The 19892-nt window shown below is 45.8% G+C and overlaps 1 long non-coding RNA gene across 1 annotated transcript in view; it reads left to right on the top strand.

The window, feature by feature from the left end:
- The window catches only part of LOC138447888 (uncharacterized), a 186842-nt gene extending 177169 nt beyond the window's left edge, over positions 1 to 9673 (top strand). The window contains exon 2 of the long non-coding RNA XR_011259968.1: positions 9164 to 9673. This is a non-coding gene — a long non-coding RNA (uncharacterized lncRNA). The remainder of the gene's footprint in view (positions 1 to 9163) is intronic.
- Positions 9674 to 19892: the final 10219 nt, after the last annotated feature.

Below are 19892 nucleotides of genomic sequence, written 5' to 3'. Positions count from 1 at the left end.
TGTCCCACTACATGCAAGCCATGTGGAAAAACTGTGGTGTCACTTACAAGTTCTCTACAGCCTACCATCCACAGACAAATGGACTGGTAGAGAGGTTTAATTGTACTATGAAGAGCATGATAGGTGCTTTAGAAGAACCCCTTAAAAGAAAGTGGGACCTTCTACTGCCATGCCTTCTCTTTGCATATAGAGAAGTCCCTCAGGAAGGAGTTGGTTACAGTCCCTTTGAACGTCTCTATGGCCATCCAATCAGAGGTCCATTGGCCCTTATCAAGGAGGGGCTGGAGAGTGCTCCTTCCCCCAAGCCAGTCAGAGTGACTGTCTATGTGATAGATCTCCGGAGGAGAATGTCCCACATGATGGCAGAAGCAAGTGATAACTTGAAAGCAGGTCAGGCTCTGGTCAAACATTGGCGTGACCAGAAGGCCAGCATGGTTGAGTTTACTCAAGACCAGCTTGTATTAGTTATGGTGCCAACAAGGCAGAGGGCCTTGCAGGACAAATGGATGGGACCCTTCAAGGTTGTGGGCAAACTTGGAGAGGTGAACTATTTGGTGGACTTAGGCAGATCTAAGGAGGCTCCCAGAGTCTTTCACACCAATCGTTTAAAGGATTATGTCTCAAGGCCAGAAGTGGGAGCTTTGCTTCTAGCCTCAGCTCAAGAGGAAGAGGAGAGTGAACCTCTGTCTGACCTCCTCAGGGGCCAACCTTTAGATGAAAAAATAGGAGTTAATCTCTCTTCTCAGCTCACTTCTGAACAACAGGAGGAGTGCAAAGTTCTGTTGAACAGGTTTGCCTCCCTGTTTTCACTATCACCAGGCTTGACCCCTTGGGGCCAGCATTATATTCTCACTGGTGACTGTTTACCTGCGAAAAGCAGAGGTTACAGAATGCCAGAACATGTGAGATCCCACATCAAAGGAGAGGCCAACAAGATGCTTGTTCTCGGGGTTATAGAGTCACCTACAAGTCCATGGTCTAGTCCAGTTGTTCTAGTACCAAAGGCAGGATCCAAGGAGTTGAGATTCTGTGTGGACTATAGAGCTCTAAATGCAGTCACTAAGACTGATGCCCATCCTTTGCTAAGGACAGCTGAACTGGTGGATAGACTTGGTTCAGCCAAGTACCTCAGTACATTTGACCTAACCTCAGGCTATTGGCAAATAGCACTGACAGACCATGCCAAGGAGAAAACTGCATTCTCCACCCCAGCAGGCCTCTACCAGTTTAAGGTTATGCCTTTTGGACTAAAGAATGCACCTGCTACATTTCAAAGGATGGTTAATCAATTTCTGAATGGGATGGAGGACATCTGCATGGCATACTTGGATGACATTGCAGTGTTCAGCCCTACATGGAAAGAACATATTGATCACCTGGGATATGTTTTGCAGGCTGTTGAGCAGGTCGATCTGACCATAAAGGCAAGCAAATGTCAAATTGGTCAGAGTAAAGTGGTCTACTTTGGTCATGAGGTAGGAGGAGGTGAAATAAGGCCATTGCCTAGCAAAGTACAAGCTGTACAAAACTGGGCCACCCCTACTACTCAAACCCAAGTGAGAGCTTTCCTAGGTCTCACTGGGTACTGCAGGAATTTCATAGAGAACTATGGGACCATAGCTTCTCCCTTGAATGTGATCTCCTCTCCAGAATTCCCTAAAAAGTTAGATGGAATGAGGAGTGCACTCAAGCCTTTGAAAACCTGAAGAAAGCCCTTTGTCAAGCTCCAGTCCTAAGAGCTCCTGATTACCACCAACCCTTCATTGTGCAGACAGATGCCTCCAATATAGGTATAGGTGCAGTCCTTAGTCAACTGGATGATCATTTGCTTCATCAGTAGGAAACTGAAGGAACCAGAAACAAGGTGGGCAACCATAGAGCGTGAATGTTTTGCCATTTTGTGGTCTCTGAAGAGGTTTAGACCATACTTGTATGGATCTACCTTTGTCATTCAGACAGACCACCAACCCTTGAGATGGTTAATGCAAATGAAAGGGGAGAATCCAAAACTTCTAAGATGGTCAATCTGCCTGCAAGGGTTTGATTTCACCATGGAGCACAGAGCAGGATGTCACCACCAAAATTATGATGGTCTCTCTAGGATGTTTTTAACCGACTAGAGGTAGAGATTCATCCAGGAGTGGATTAAATCCTCCTGTCCCTTAGTCTGGTGGGGGGGCGAGTGTTAGGGAGAATTCTCATAAATGGCTGATTTCCCTTACCTAATGAGTCCCTCAGAAGCTTTGCTGGATTTCTAGGGTTTATTTCTTTTTTACCTGGTAAGAGTGTGAGCCTTTTTCCCACTCCTACATGTGTTTTGCTGTGTGTGGTTCTACTTTTTGTGTGATCTTGGGCAATGGAGCCTCACCTACTCCATGGCATCATATAGGTCATGTTTGTTACACAGCACCTTCAGTGCAGTGACACGGGGTTGTCTTTAAGACTTCCCACGGACTCCATTTTCTGGGGCTGACTACTGTCCCCCAGAAAAGATAAAGTTGAAAAGATAAAGTTGCCATTAAGTTTATTCAGTCACTTTAAACCACAGACCCAGTACACCCCATCTTACATGGAGTATTGGAAAGGGTTAATTCTTATCCCCTTTTGTCTGTCTCTTGGAGCATTGTTTCGCTCCATTTACATCAAGACTTGGGTGGTGGCAGTGGTAACTACTCTATCGTTTATACCGCAGTTATCTTAAATAACCATGGTATTGTTTTAGGCTATTATATTAGCCTCAAACATAAACCCGCTTGATCATATATATATTACGGTTCCGGCTGGGTTTATTCGCTATTTCTTTTTGTAAATGTCTTTCTCGTGTTTTATTCTGCACGCCAAACCAGGTTTGGTTCCTTTGTTTGCCGTCTTTTCGCAGGCTTCTGCACAGAAGCCCTCCTTAAGGCGCCTGAAAGTCTGGGTAGGCAGGATGTGAGGGAGGGGTCTTAGGACCCTTGGTACCTCAAGTCGCACTCCAGTTTGATTGGCTGGGTGACTGTCCTTGCCAGATCAGCCACCCTCCTGTGTGATTGACAGCCAGGCTGTATGAATGGGGGAAAACTGCATAAAAAGCAGGTCTCTGGGACTGGAAGAGCAGTCGCCACTGGAACGAAAGAACCAACAAGGAGCTGACAGAAGAGGACCCCTACAACGACTGAACCGCCCGGTGAAGCCCTGCTGCAGGTCCGAATCTTCAGAATCTGACGACAGAGAAGATCCTCCAGGAATCTTCTTCCCTTGAGCTGGTGGGACCAACCAGTTCACCCAAACTTCAAGCCAGGACCCCTTCTCTGGTTGAATTCACTGTACAGAGCTACAGTGGGCTGGATAGCCAGGAAGGTCGGACCCTGCTTGGGTTTTAAGGAGCGCACCTTTTTATTTGTTGCTTTGCTCTGCTGCTGGTTTCTTCCCTGGGTAGTGCAGGACCCTCCAGTCTTCCTACTTCTTGTCAGTCTGACAGTCGCTTCAGGAACCTTGAGCCTGCAGGAACTACCAGGAACGTCCGCCTCAGCTACAGCTCCCTCTCCGTTTTAAGGTACTGTGCAAATCCGGTTGTTGGTTTCGTTCAGCCGCGGTGAAAGTGTGTGAAATCTTTCTCCAATCCGAGGGCTTGTCCTTCTCTTCTCTTTGAACTAACTTTTCCACCAACCAACCTCGTCCGGAACCCGTGGCACGAACTTTACCGCGAATTACCCTGAACCGTGTGATCTTGAGCAAAAGACTTTTGTCCTATTGACTTTGGCTCTAAGCCTTTTCTACCTGATTCTGTCATTGTAGTTCCTCTTTCTCAGCTGCCCCGAGTACTTACCTGTTGGTGTGGTTCAATTTTTATTAACTTTGTCTTTCCCTCGCTTTTAAATTGCTGGAGTGCCATTTTGCTCCCACTTCATTTTGTGAGCTTAACTTGTCTGGAACTTATTGGGAGTTGTGTGGTGTACTAAGAGTGTGATTTTTTAAACTGTTAAGAATAGTGAAATGTTATACAACTGAAGAGTAAAATAAATGTATTTTCTTTTACTTGAAAACCTTGAGTCAGTGTTTGTTTGAATCATAGTAATTGCTGTACTTTGTGTAACTATTTGATACTGCTCACTTACTCTTGAGATACGTCTGGCTGCTCAGCCACTGCTACCACTTTAACTGTGTAGTACAGGCTTATACCAAAGGTGAATTTGTACTGTCACTTGTAGTCTTAATTGTGTGTGGTGTTCCCAAAGGGTACTGCATATAATTCTGGTTAACACCAGGCCTTGCCATGGAGGTGAGTGCACCCCTACCCAGGTGGAGGTGAGTGCAGCCCTAACCAGCTCTTGCCATGGAGGTGAGTGCAACCCTACCCAGGCCTTGCCATGGAGGTGAGTGCAGCCCTATCAGTCCTACCCTGAAAGTGAGTGCAGCCCTACCCAGGCCTTGCCATGGAGGTGAGTGCAGCCCTACCTAGGCCTTGCCATGGAGGTGAGTGCTGCCCTACCTAGGCCTTTCCATGGAGGTGAGTGCAGCCCTACCCCATGGAGGTGAGTGCAGCCCTACCCAGGCCTTGCCATGGAGGGTGAGCGCTGCCCTACCTAGGCCTTTCCATGGAGGTGAGTGCAGCCCTACCCCATGGAGGTGAGTGCAGCCCTACCCAGTCCTTGCCATGGAAGTGAGCGCTGCCCTACCCAGTCCTTGCCATGGAGGTGAGCGCCGCCCTACCTAGGCCTTTCCATGGAGATGAGCGCTGCCCTACCTAGGCCTTTCCATGGAGGTGAGTGCAGCCCTACCCCATGGAGGTGAGTGCAGCCCTACCCAGTCCTTGCCATGGAAGTGAGCGCTGCCCTACCCAGTCCTTGCCATGGAGGTGAGCGCCGCCCTACCCAGTCCTTGCCATGGAGGTGAGCGCCGCCCTACCCAGTCCTTGCCATGGAGGTGAGCGCAGCCCTACCCAGGCCTTGCCATGGAGGTGAGCGCAGCCCTACCCAGGCCTTGCCATGGAGGTGAGCGCAGCCCTACCCAGGCCTGCCATGGAGGGGAGTGCAGCCCTACCCAGGCCTTGCCATGGAGGTGAACGCAGCCCTAACCAGGCCTTGCCATGGAGGTGAGCGCTGCCCTACCCAGGCCTGCCATGGAGGGGAGTGCAGCCCTACCCAGGCCTGCCATGGAGGGGAGTGCAGCCCTACCCAGGCCTGCCATGGAGGGGAGTGCAGCCCTACCCAGGCCTGCCATGGAGGTGAGAGCAGCCCTACCCAGGCCTTGCCATGGAGGTGAGTGCAGCCCTGCCCAGCCCTTGCCATGGAGGTGAGTGCAGCCCTGCCCAGCCCTTGCCATGGAGGTGAGTGCAGCCCTGCCCGGGCCTTGCCATGGAGGTGAGCGCTGCCCTACCCAGGCCTTGCCATGGAGTGGAGTGCAGCCCTGCCCGGGCCTTGCCATGGAGGTGAGGGCCTCCCTACCCAGGCCTTGTCATGGAGGTGAGGGCCTCCCTACCCAGGCCTTGTCATGGAGGTGAGCGCTGCCCTACCCACTCCTTGCCATGGAGGTGAGCACTGCCCTACCCAGTCCTTGCCATGGAGGTGAGTGTTGCCCTACCCAGTCCATGCCATGGAGGTGAGTGCAGCCCTACCCAGGCCTTGGCATGGAGGTGAGTGCAGCCCTACCCAGGCTTTGCCATGGAGGTGAGTGCAGCCCTACCCAGGCCCTGCCATGGAGGTGGGCGCAGCCCTACCCAGGCCCTGCCATGGAGGTGAGCGCAGCCCTACCCAGGCCTTGCCATGGAGGTGAGCGCAGCCCTACCCAGGCCTGCCATGGAGGGGAGTGCAGCCCTACCCAGGCCTGCCATGGAGGGGAGTGCAGCCCTAACAAGGCCTGCCACGGAATGGAGTGTAGCCCAGTAGGGGTGTACCGAATAGTAGAATTAAGTATTCGGCCGAATAGTTGGACAAGTGTTCGACCAGAGCCGGATACAAAGCTGAATTGTTGTCTTTATAATAAATAAAGTTATGTAGACAAGAAAAACACTTTGTTATCTAAAAATATACTTTAAAATATGTCTATCCATTCTTTTTCATTTCATTTCTTTGTTGTCTACTGAAGATGTTTGTGTAAACCACGAAAGGAATACATTATCAGAATAGAAACTGTTCAATATCAGCACAGTTTGTATTTTTGTGCATTCATAGGTGGCGCTTGTTGGACAGGGCCCCAGTAACTAAGACTAGCCTGAAAGTATTGTATCTATGTATGCCCTCACTGTGAGGGGAGACAGGGATGTGTCTACCTGTACTTTCAAATGTTCCTTTTGGACTTGCCTGTCTTTAGCCTTCTGGCTCCAGCGGGGCGCTGAAACACAACATGAGGGATTCCAGCATTTCGTACCCTACTGCCTGTTGAAGTGCTACTGAGTGCAAACCTTTGGGGATGCTAGAGCCATGCTTTCTTTTTTGGGTGGGGTATGTTTGTGGTGTTTTGGGGTATGGTGAAAGACACCAAATATATATATACATATATATATTACATGGCCGCGGTAGCGGCCATCTAGTTATGGTTAAGTTGGTGTTTCCATAGGAAGAGCACTTTAGGCGGCTTATAACTTCGCTCCCCCTGGACGAATCCTCAGCAAACTTTGCAAAAAAAGTTTATGGCCCACTCTGAATTTTTTTGTAAAGTTTGGTGAGTATTCGTCCAGGGGGGGAAAAGTTATAAGGGGGGTCCCAAAACTTTTTGTTTCCCATAGACTGAATGGGAAAAAACTTTGCGCATGGCTACAGCCCAAACCGCTGGACGGATTTACACCAAATTTACGGCAGGAGCAGCGGCCTGGTCCCGAAAGCGTGCTTTTGCAAATTTGGTGTAAATCCGTCCAGTAGTTTTTAAAAAAATGACCAAAATGTAAGGCAAAAAAATTAGTGATATCTGTGTTCGCTTCGCGGACGGACTTCCCTGTTCGCTCCGCGGACAGCACCCCGATTGGCCCAGCGGCTTGCGTCATGTCCGCGGACATGCGACGTGTTCGCTGATTGGGCGGCGTGGTGCGTGATGCGCGTCAGATTTTCTGTCGCGCCCGCCATCTTGCATTTGCGGACGTCCGTGGACAGCGCGGTGAAAGTTTGTTCAAAATGTGAATTTAGTAGAGTGTGTTGGTGTGTAGACGTCTTTGGGGAGGATGGGGGAGGATGAGATAGGTTCAAAGTTGTATTTTATTTATGTGCTAGACGTTTTTGTTGCGTTTGATTTGTCTGCGGAGAACACGGCTGTTCTGACATTTTGTAAATAAACTAAATGTTGGGGTGTTTAGAGGACGGAGTATGTGTCATTTTTGTTCGCAAGGAAGGTAAAAATGAGCTATGAACACTCGCGGTGTACTTAATTGTTCGTAAATACACAAACTGGGGGTGTCCTCAGGACGCTGTCCGTATTGTAATCTGTCTAGTTGAATATGTTCTAAGAACACTCGCGGTGTCCCGAAATGGTTGCAATTACACAAAATGGGGGTGTTCTGAGAACGTTGTTTGTATTGTTCGTTGTCAGGGTGAAAGTGTTTTAAGACCACTCCTTTTGTCCGCTAATAGTACATTTTCCTATGGGTGTCAACCGACTTTTTGTCCACTAAAAAAACGATAAATCCGGCTGGTGTGTGCCGACATTATGTCATAATCCTATGACTGGCGCTATTGACCTGGCTGACTTGCTTTTGCGACACTAAATCATATCTCCCGCCCCTAAGCCTGATATTATCAAAGCATTCATATTCCCTGCCTCTCTTCGTGACGTTACAGGGTGCGTCATCAAACGCGCCCAGTCCTCTCCAGTCCTAAGTGACTTTACACAGAACCCGGAAGACAACACATATTATGTCACAACACAGCGCACCACAATTCGGAATATGAAACAGTGATTTAAAAGCAAACAGCAAGATTGTAAATTTTGTAAAGTACATTTATTTGACATCAAATGTTTAGAGAATATTCAGCAATTTGCATTTGTCTTTGCTGGCGATCCGCAAAAGTTAATGTTGAGGCACGCGATGTTCCTTTGCGGTACAGAGGGTGGTAGATCAGCTTACAACTCAGTGCGCCACAATTCGGAATATGAAACTGTGGTTTAAAAGTAAACAGCAGGATTGTACATTTGGTAAAGTACATTTATTTCACATGAAATGTTTAGTGAATATTCAGCGATTTGCTATTGTCTCTGCTGTCGATCAGCAAAAGTTTATGTGGAGCCACTCGTTGTTCCTTTGCGGTAGATAGGCTGTTGGTTTATGATAAAAGCAGTAAATGGTCGCTCTGATAATCGGAAGGTTGCTGCAAAAACGAGCCATTAGACCACCCTATTGGTTGGTATGTTGTTTGTAGCCGCTAGTACTGCGTAAGGGCATATTGGTCCTTGGCGATTGTCCCATAAAATGGTGAGGGTCATGAAGTTGCATATTTGGACCTGCACCTGGCAGTTGAAGACCCCATCCGCTGGAGTCTGTAAATCGTGACATAGGCAAAATGGAGCCACATACCTGTTTTAAAAAACATAAATTAGTCTCACCAGCCGATCTTCATTAAAAATCATCATTTTATTTATTAGGGCGTGAAACTATTTGCTATCGAAGATAGTGCAACGGAGTATGTTAATAATAAAATAATAATATTTTCCCATTCATATAGCGCTAAGAACCGTAAGGTATATAAGCGGTGCTTATTATTAACCATGGTGTGTGGTGCTCATTTATCGACCACGGAAGGATGAAAGGCTGAGTTTGGCCTTGCCGGGATTCGAACTTGTACTCGCTGTGCCATTTGACAGGCTACAGTGAAGTGGCACAGCGAGTAGAGCGCTTGACCGCCTATAGACCGGTTAAATTATTTGTATTAACCCACCCTGTGTCGCCTGCCTTTTTCAGAGCCCTCTAAACAACAGGGGATCAATTCGGCAGTGATAGTGCGCAGTAGAAAACATTATGCCACTTTCAACGAACAAGTTCAACTTGAGCGGTCTTTAATGCTACGCTATTGTAATTATATTTGGTATAAAATAATCTAAAGGGTTACTTACAGTACAATTGCAATTTCCATTGTCTACGAGTGGTGCAGTCCCAAAATACGACTCCGCGTGTGCCAACGATCTTTCGCAATGTGATATAATATATAAAAGTGGTTTCGTTTCATAAATTTCATCCTTATCTTCTCTTACGTTTTAGCAACACTCCTTCAAGAGAAGACTTTCATCACAATCTCTGTCTGTCAAGGTCAAAACACAATACAACCTTATAGTCCGCTTCGTGAGCCTCTCCGGGGCCCAAGAAAAAAATGGAAGCAGCTCACCTTCACTGTAAATGAGCATAAATTCTTACTTTGCAACATTCTGTGTAAAGCCATCTGTGAGAAGTTGGTTTTTGCACGCTATGTTTGTATATTTTTTGCGTGATATTAAAAAAAGTTTGTTTAAAGGACGTTATGGTTTTAAGTACAGCCGAAAGACCCCTGAAAATCGCAAGTTATGGTAAACTATGAAAAATAACTTGCGCCACCACCGTGCACTGCTAAGACTAACACCCAGGACATCAAAGATGACATCGCAAATGTCATTGATGAAATCACTGCTGACATCACATGTGTATGTACTTTTCATGGAATTTGTGTACTAGGGATTTTTATTATAATGTTGCGAAAAAAGTGTCAAGGATATTGCAATAAATATCATACCGTTATTAGTGCTTTGAACGATGCATTGATATAAATAGCATTGTATTATGGGATTCTATCTAGTATACTGAGCTACTAATGGAGAAACATAGCATTGTGTGCAGAGTACAAGATGAAAGTATAATATTTGTAATGTTAATATGTTGAATAATGAAATGATAATTGTCCTGAAATGTTAGAAAATTCACAAAATGGGGGTGTTCTGAGGACGTTATTCGTATTGTGTAATTGCTTAGCTGTATGCAATGAGGGAATGGCACAGAGAGTAAAGTGGACGCCGTCCGCGGACACCGCGGCTGTTCGTGGACAGGGCGTGCTACATCCGGGTTTTTCCAGGAAATCCAACATGGAAAGAAGACTGTACGGATCAGCCAATCAGATGTCGAGGTTGTGGATTTGTGTTGAAAGAGACTGTGTGTGGTGAAGATGGCAGAAGTGGAGAAAGTCAGGGTGTTGGTGCTCGGAGATATGTTTGTGCATGGTTTACAGCAATATTGCACCGTCATCATTTATGCTGAACACACTGCTTATGTTTCTGCATGAATAGCTTAGTATGCTGGATAGAACTTCATAATAGAATGCTATGTATATCAACACATTCCTTAATGCACTTATTAGCTCATGATATTTATTCCAATGATCCTTGACACTTTTTGTCAATATTACAATAAGAATCCCTTCTACAGAGTTTTCATGAAAAGTAAATGCACATGTGATGTCATCAGTGATGTCATCAATGACATGTGTGATGTCATCTTTGATGTCCTGGGTGTTAGTCTTAGCAGTGCATGGTGGCGGCGCGAGTTATGGTTGCTTATCTTACCATAACTGCCGAATTTCAGGGGTTTTTCGGTTTTACTTTGAACCATGACGTCCCTTTAACAAAGTTTTTTCACTGAATTTCATAGGTTTTTAGTAGCACAACTTAACCATAACGTCCCTTTAACAAAGTTTTTTTACTGAATATATATATATATATATATATATATATATATATATATATATATATATATATATATGGAACGCTGAGTCCTGCATGGTTCCTGGGTGATCCTGGAGGGAAGGGGCGGTGCTGATTTTCAGATCTTTAATTGGCGTGTGCATGTTTATTTGACTTATTGGTTTCACTTGTACATCCATTTAGTCCAATGTTTCTGAACGGGTATCTCCTTGTCGTTATTACACAAATCTCTCTCTTTTTTAACTCTCTAGTGTTGGGAGGAATATTATTGCTTGCAGAGGCTCGGGCATTTTGGTTACAAAAATATAGCCACGCTCTTTAGTGCCATCAGTCACTGTTACTCAATGGAAAGGGACTAATTTTGGCAACATGAGTCCGTTGGAGGGAAGGAATTGTCAGCTTCGTGTAACCTATGTGTTTATAAGCAGATCTCTGCCGCAGGCACACTTTCCACTGAGCCATCTTACTTGCTTTATAACCTTGGTCTGCAGGCTGAATACATTTTTATTTGCTGCAGGGACACTACCTCCTGAGCTATTTCAAACTGGTATCTATGCAACATATATATGAATCCACTTAATTATATTATTTGTATTGGGAATTGGTAGGATTGGAATCTGTACAATTCAGATTTCTCACACAGGTCATCAGCAAATCAATAAGCAATTAAAGAAAATATTTTGCAATAGTGACTTCACAAACTATTGTTCGAGCTCAATGGTTTTCAACTGAAAAATAGAGGGGATATTAGAGATCCATTCAAAATATTGAGAGTTTTGCTCCAGCTCACCCTGCCCAGCAAACCACCAGATGAGTATGTCTGTCTGTCCAGCACATTAAGGGCAGCTTTGTTTGCACTTTCACACCTCTGCTCTGCCTGCACTCAATCATCACAAAAGGGACAGCAGCGTTTGTTTAGTGATCCTTTTAAAGTATAAACATGACATGCCTGAATGATTCTTGGCCCAACTTCAAAGCAGTATTTAATGTATTTTTGTAGGGGAAACTATTCGGCTTCGAGTGATAATTAAGTATTTGGCCAAAGTCAAATAACTCCTTTTCAGCTGGGATTCGGCCGGATACTTACTCAAAGCTTTAGCTTGAATTCGGCCGGATATTTACTGAAAGCCAAATTCTGATACAGCCCTAGATGCAGCACCCAGTGGTGGGAAAGTACAGATGGCACCTCGGAGGACACAGTACAGGTGAGTGCTGCATTGTTTGGTGCCATGGACTGGGGCACACGGATTAAGTCTGCTGGAAGTCCAACAAGAGCCAATGGAAGCGTCATAGGGACCAGTGGTTTATGGCACAGCACCACACAAAAACCAGAGGTGCTCCACAGATTTATTTATATGCACAGGAAAAAGGGGAATTCAGAAATCAAACAACAAAAGGGTGAAGCCTCCATGCCACATTAAGTTGAGTTCACTATAATGTCAAACCGACAATTCTTTTTCAAATGTATTTTATTTAGTCATTTTCAACTGATAAAAACGTGTACAAACACATTTATCCAGTGTAACTACCATAAGTTGAATTCACACATCATATCTTTTCATCTATCACAACTAGTACTTACTCTCCCATCCATCCATTCACTCTACCACATAAACTCACCTGCATACAACAGGACCGTAGTGCAATGAATGGTGCCAAAACGGTCATAAATGCAATGATCACGCAAATATAGTGAAAAAGACAATTATCATATGTGCAAACAATGCCAATCCAAAACAAATGATTCAAACATATTCAAATCCGATGACTGCAATTCACCAGTCTACAGTATACAAGTGAAAAAGATGCAAAGGTGAAAAAATACCCACTATATTTCATAAAACAATCTCACAGATTAAAGCTGCGTCACTCTGGCTTGAAAAAAATCAAAACATCTTCTTGAGTTGGATTCCCTTTAATGATTAGCCTACTCAAGTTTCGGCTGCTTAGTGCTGAATGAGTTGGCGAGCCCAGCCTTCTTCAGGGCGAGAAAGTTCTGTTTGAAATGAGGGTGATGAACAAAGCCTATATCAGCAAAGAGATCAATGTAAGAAACTAATGTCCATGTCTCAGGGGTGATATAAAGAATTTACAATAGAGTCATTATCATTACCTGTTCAAATTAAGGAGCAGAGCTCCATGGGTGGTCACATCCACATTAGGCCACAAAGTGCCTGGGGGAACACAGACAGAGGGCGTGGGGCCGGACGGGCAGAAGGCCTGTAGACAAAAGTAAAAGTAAAACATGGTTTTAAAAGACATCTGGAGGTTTGGTTGTACAACACCCATCCTCTTTATAAATAGTCCTCTCTTCCTAATACGGTGCTAGAGAGTCTGACAGGAGGGTCCCAGCAACAGGGTTCAAAGAAGGCTGACCGGAGGGTCCCTCCTAAAGGGTCTGAAGAAAGCAAAGCAAAAGGTAGTAAGGCCAAAGGTGGACGAGAAAGCAGACATCAGTGTCCCTGAATAGCATCCAAAGAGAGCTGGCAGGAGAGGCAGACAAGATAGCAGAGACAAGGTTCCAGAGAAACCGGACAGGAGAGTCAGGGTCCAGGAGTGGGCAAGAGATCAGCAATGCAGGTCCAAAGAGACTGGACATGAGAGTCATAGGGGCTAGGGTTGGGTGAGGGAGGAGTGTTGAGGGTCCAAAGAGACCAGACAGAAGGTTCAGGTTCCAGTGGTAGGCAGAATAGCAGATAATTCCAGCATTGATAGTTAGGGACAGACAGAACAGATGTGATAGATTTAGGTGCAGCCCGGGGAGGAGCAGTTACAAGGTCTATAGTGATGGTGGCCTGTGGTCAATGAAAGAGCAGAGGCCAGAGGTGACCATAGAGCAGACAGACAGAACCCAGGAGCTAGGATGGGCGAGTGACCAGACAAGAGGGTTTCAGGAGCTAAGACACCAATGTGTATACATTATGCTGCGGTTTTGAGCAACGTTGCCTTCATGGAATTAAATAACATGGAGTAGTTGGCTTGGAAACACCTAGTTGGTATGACGAAATCTAGTATGATTGCAGCAGTCCCCCTGTTACTGGGCAATCCCACAGAGCATTGCTCTTCACCTGCCAATTCCTTACACAAAGGGGTAAGACCATATGCAAATACGGATTGGTCCCATCCCAAAATGGGAAGTCCTGATCATATCTCTTCTGCAAAAGAACACAAGCAACCCCAGACCTGTTTCAGCCTTGTTGGACGTCATCAGTGAGCTGTAGTTTGGGTCTCTAGGCCCAGCAGCTTTAAAGAGACTTAAAACATTTTTTTTAAATATAAAAAAAGAGAATTTAAAAAAAAATATGATGGTGGCAGTACTCAGTGGATATGTATGTGTTAGAATGGATTTCTAAACTCTGCTCTGGTGAAGATGTTCAGGAGGCACCCTTGTTAGTGAAACAGGGAACACTTCTGCGGCGTTAGCCAGGGAAAATTCCAGGTAGCTTGGAGAGTAGCCAAGGTTAAGTCTCAGGAGTAGTGTGGGGGGGGGTGATCTGAGGTCTTGGATGAGCACACACAGCAGGATATCAAGAATTACTCTTAGACAGTAGTATACCAAAAATATACAATTTATTAGGCCCAAAAAAACACAAGTGAATAATGGCAAACACAGTAATATCACCACTTAAACACACACTATGTAAAATATATGTAAAATCCCTTTTCGGTCAATGCAGTAAAGTGCGGTTTCCCACCAAAACCTGTCGGCAGATAAAGCTGACACATTTGAATACATTGGCCAACTCCAGGGTTGAATATCCCTAGCTTAAAAAGTCCAGCCCTACGAAGATTGGAGCCTTGAGTCCTAGTGGTGTCTTGTCAAAACAAAAATGGCTTATGCTAACAAAAACCTATTACCAGCCCTTACTCTAATACAACAAAATGTAAAAGGGATGTGAAATTCAAAAAAGGAACAGTGTTCAAAATCATATGTAAAAATGGTAGAGCAATAAAGTTCCCTTCCCACGTTTTCAGCACAGGGCAAGGTAGAGCACTTGGGGTCTATAGCACACTCTGGCTTCTCTTAGCATGAGGAGGCAGCCTGTAAGGCACAGCAGGACCTCAAAGACATAGGGCCTCATTACGACCCAGTCGGTAACCATGGCGCTATTAGCACCATGGTTGCCGCCGGTACCTTACCGATTCCGTCATGGTGAATGGCTGAAATACCGCCCCATTCCAAGGTTGGCGGGGCGGTAATTCCCCATTCACCATTGGCCCATTCCCATTTGAGCCCCCATAGGGCTCAATGGGAATGGAGAAGGCGGTAAGTACGGTACCGCAAATTGCAGTACCGTAATTACCTCCAAGGACCCTTTGCGGGTCCCGTCCTTAGGGACCCACAAAAGGACCTCGTAGTAAGGCGGTAAGGGATTGCCGGTACCGATACCCTTACCAGTACCGGTAATCCCTTACCGCCTGTGTCGTAATGAGGCCCATAATCTCTTAACTGCAATTAGTCTCTCGCTCGAAGAAAGTCTTGTTCAACAAAAAGATCTAACAACTTAAAGGGCCTCATTACACGGTAGGCGGTAGGCGGTAAGGGTTTACCGGTACCAGTTTTTTACCGGTACCGGTAAATCCTTACCGCCTTACTACAAGGTCCCTTTGCGTGTTGGCTATTTTAACGCCTGCTTTTTGCAGGCGTTAAAAACCATCCCGCAAAGGGACCCAGGGAGCTAATTACGGTACCGCAATTTGCGGTGCCGTAATTAGCGCCTTCCCCATTGCCATTATGCCCTATGGGGCAAAAATGGGAATGGGGAAGGGCAATGGTGGAAGGGAGAATTAGCGCCCCTCCAACCTTGGAATGGGGCGGTAATTCCCCTTTCCACCAAGGCGGTGCCGGTATTTTACCGGCATGAACCATGGCGCTAATTGCGCCATGGTTCACCACCTACCGTGTAATGAGGCCCAAAGTTCTCTTCCTTTCGCTTGTAGCACATATCAGGTGGATCATCGAACCCCGAGTCTGGCAACCTTTGTTCAACACAGCTCGATCTTGCATAAGTTCTCTCAACTCACCGGCTGCCTGGAGATACATCTCCCTCGCCATGCCACAGCCTCTCTCTCACTCTGAATCAGCATTTTGGCTTCACGTTCTTCTCCGGTCTCTTAAGGCTTCTTATAATGCACTCTGGCTTTCCTGGTCCGCTCCATGTTCGCAACTTCTCCCCAAAGGTTCTTGGGGTTCTCCCTCCATCAGGTTCGGACCCCTCCTTAATGTTTTACAAAAATGTCTCCCTCAGCCAGATTCGGACCCCTCTCAGTTCTCACAAAGATCCAGTTTTGGACTTCCAGTCCCAGAATGCATTGTGGTGTATTTTGCTGGTTTGGGAGCAGCAGGACCAAAAAAGGGGATGCTTGGTTGAGGTCAGGGTCCTACCACCTGCCCCATAAAGGCCTGGGTTCTCCTTTGTGGCACAGGGGAGGGGCTCTGATGTGGGTGCCACCCGGTAACCACATCTGCCCCTGGTTTGGCTCCCTGGAGGCACAGCTTGCACTCCACTGTGCAACCTTCCGTGTGCTCACAGGTCCAGTGTCTGGGCAGCTCTTCCTCCTCCAGGCCTTCCAGGTTCTCTCCAGTGCAAATCATCAACCTCTAGCATCTCAGCATCCCTAGCTCACTCAAAAGGCGGTTTCTGGCTGATGCTTTTATACTCTCAGCTAGAGTTGATTGGAGTCAGGTGTGAGTAGTTGTCCTTCCCTGCCTGACTCTGCCTGACCTCATTATTGGGACAACATGGAAACTGCCTATCGGAATGAACTGCCCATTGATTCCTATGTGTAATCCTCATGACTCCCACCTGCCTGTTCTTCATCCCAGTCCATGGGTATTCCAATAGGGGAATGGGATTATGGGAATTGTGGTGTTCTTCAAAAAAGGGATAAAGATGTAGATTTTTGTCAGCAAAAGGGGTTTGAATGTAGGGTTGCTGAAAAGTGGGTTTCCGGGAAAGAGGGTTAAAACTCATGCTGGAATTTAGGGATGGTCTTTGTTTTCCCTGATGGGGCTCTGTTGACAATATACCATGGCAACTGAGGGGGATTGCCGATAGGGGTGTATCGTAACGGGAGGAATACCATGTCTCGCCCAAGGGCGTGTCTCCCATATTCCCCAAGGACCCCCTGCCCAGGTGATCCTCCCTCGCTCGTTCGCCCCTAGTGTTGGGATTCAAGAGCGATGGCCCTAGCCTGGCTCACCTGAGCAAAGGATCCCCGGGAATAACCTGGTAGAAACGCCTCAGGTTTCTCACAATATACCAAGCAATGCTTTAGCAACTGACCTGGCAGTTACCGTCTTCAGTGGGATGGCTTCTGGATACCTGGTGCCATGGGTGACCAGCACCAGGATAAACCTATTGCCAGAAGATGTTGGAGGGTCAAGGGACCAACAATGTCAATCCCTACCCTCTCAAATGGTTCACACACTACATGGAGTGGCACCAATGGAGCCTGAATTGCTGTACCACTTTTCCCAAAGATCCGAGAAGTGGCACAACTCCTGCATTGGCCTTCTACCTGGACCCCCATCTTCGGCCAGTAAAAGTGCATGGATAACATCTCCTTAGTCTTCTTGATACCAAGATGACCTGCAAGGGGGACGTCATGCACCAACTGCAGGAGGATGGGTCTCACTTGAAGGGGGACCACCAACCTCCTATGGTCTCCTTCAGTGGACTCTGCAGGCTCACTATATAGTGGCCCACCTTCCCAATCCATTATATGTTTCCCAGGAGGTTTACCCTAAAGCTGGGTACAGGCCTGTCTCCTAAGGTCTTCCAAACATGGGCACTCTTGTTGGCCCTTACTGAACTCTTCCCTATCAGAACCACCTTCTGCAAGTAAACTGTGCAATTCAGGATGGTCAAGGGGGTCAAATACTTCAGGCAGCTCATCTTCCTCGTCAGGTTGATGAGCTTGGCCAACTGCTTCCAACTCGGTGGTAGTCGAGTTGGGGGAAATATTCTCATGCTCTCTCTTTTGGTTTGGACTCCTTTAGCCTTGGGTTTCCCCTTTTGCTTTGGCTCAGCCTTGGCCTTGGCCAGGGCAGCCTTGGGTAGAGACATGGTGCAGGGTCTCTCTGCTGTATCTCCCACAATACCTAAGTCTCTGAGATCATTTCCCAGCAGTACTCTCCCAGGGATTTGCCTCTGAACACTTGCAGGTATCCTTACTACTCCACCATTCACAGCTAGAGTTACAGGCATAACTGTAAACTTGAGAGGGGGCCCATCAGCCAACTTAGTGGGCACCTGAGGAGCTCTGGCCAGTTCCTCTGGGTTTACCAAAGTGGAATCCACTACAGGTCTGCTGGGCCCAGTGTCTCTGATGGCAGAGGTTTCTACACCATCTACCAGGACACTATCTATAAAGTAATGCTTGGTATTGCCAGGGATGGAGGCATATGCCTCAGACTCTCGAAGAACACAGGGAAACTAAGACTACTCCTGACCCTATTTATTTTATTTATATATGTATAGAGCACTGCTGGCATCAGGGCGATAACAAAGAGACACAGATAACAGCACGGGAACAGGACGTCCTAAGTAAAGGTGGTCAGTCAATAAAACACAAAGAGACAAAAACACATACAAATATGAGTATATACAGGGAAAGTGAACTAAGCAAAAAAGCAGCAGTAGTACCAGACAGTGTTCATAACGTGACTGATTATCTTTATGCAGAGAAATGATTGCTCTGTTTCAAAGCTGCTACTTACCCTATATATATGTATCACATGATTTGACTGGACCCTAAGGAAGGTAGTGTGAGTACAATGTATACAAATTTGAGCATATACAGGGAAAGTACAGTAATAAAAAAACAACAGAACTATCAGAAAGTGCTGATAACCCTACTGATTATCTTCATGTACAGAAACCATTGCTGTCTTCCAAGCCTGTGTCTTCCCCTACGTATATGTTTCATATGATGTGAGTGGACCCTAAGGGAATTACTGTAAGAACATACTTGAAGGATAAGTCTACAAATATAGTACCTTTTCAATTTTTTGCTCCCGACTGTTACTGAAGAAAACCATGTGGCCTAGATATGTCAGTAAAGGAAAAAAGGGGGAGCCAGACATGTGATGTCATCAGTGATGTCATCAATGACATTTGTGATGTCATCTTTGATGTCCTGGGTGTTAGTCTTGGTGGCACGGTGGCGGCGCGAGTTATGGTTGCTTAGCTTACCATAACTGGCGAATTTTAAGGGTTTTCCGGTTTTACTTCGAACCATAACGTCCCGTTAACAAAGTTTTATTTGGGAGATATATATATATATATATATATATATATGTAAAAAAAGGACTGGAAACCAATCCGGGTTACATCGGAACTCCGGCTAAGATGAAAGCGAAAGGCTGGATGTCTTCAATAAATCCACACACAGGCTTGTGTACCGTGCAGTCAAAGTGTCCTTTATTATTTAAAATACATGGACAAAGGAGGCAGCAACGGTGTTGGGTGCAAGAAAGGAACGACGCGTTTCACCCTACTCGGGCTTCGTCTGGTATGTGACATAGAGAGAGGACTGTAGTATTATAGAGAAAAGTGTATGAGTCCTTTTTCGATGTTTTGCACTTAAGTGAGGTAACAAGTAGTAGACAAGAATGCAGCCATGTTAGAACCTGCATGACCACCCATTTCAGTGCTTTCATGAGAGACACAGTGTTTTTATAAACACTGTAGCAGTTAGAAACATTTTTGTTTGATCAAACCAATTATCCCATGTGGGTAAGGGATGGACAAAATGCCTGAAATTGCTGATATTGAATCGTGTAATTTCATCTTAGTGTTTGCCAGTGTCAATGAAATTGGGAAAGACGATTGTGCATCGTCTTCTATTGTACTGGGTTTGTTTAATTCAGCCCAAGTGGGCCGACACAGTGTCTCAGCATGAACTGAAATGTGCTGTCAAAAAAGTTTACAAAATAAATGTTGCAGACATCAAAATTGAAATATACAGATGTTTCATAAGTAATAAAGTGCTATGTGCTATGTAAACATTGAAGGACTATTGATTGACAAAGTGCTGAGTGCTATCAATAAAGTGCATAATATAAAGTGCATATTGCAAAATCGCAAGTGGTTGAGAATTTGATCTAGAGGCTGTATGTAACCCTTGCGGGTGCCTCTATGGTATATTCTATCCTACTCTGATCTCATCACCTCCATAGAAATTGATTGAAAAACGCTAAAGGCGCTAAAAGACGTTAGAAAAACGCTAAAAAACGCAGGAAAGGGTAAAGGGTAAGG

Source organism: Ambystoma mexicanum, chromosome 3q, assembly GCF_040938575.1.
Source record: "Ambystoma mexicanum isolate Mex_15411 chromosome 3q, UKY_AmexF1_1, whole genome shotgun sequence".
Classification (NCBI taxonomy): Eukaryota; Metazoa; Chordata; class Amphibia; order Caudata; family Ambystomatidae; genus Ambystoma; species Ambystoma mexicanum.
The sequence above is the reverse complement of the archived record's forward strand: the minus strand, read 5'-3'. Positions and strand labels throughout refer to the sequence as shown.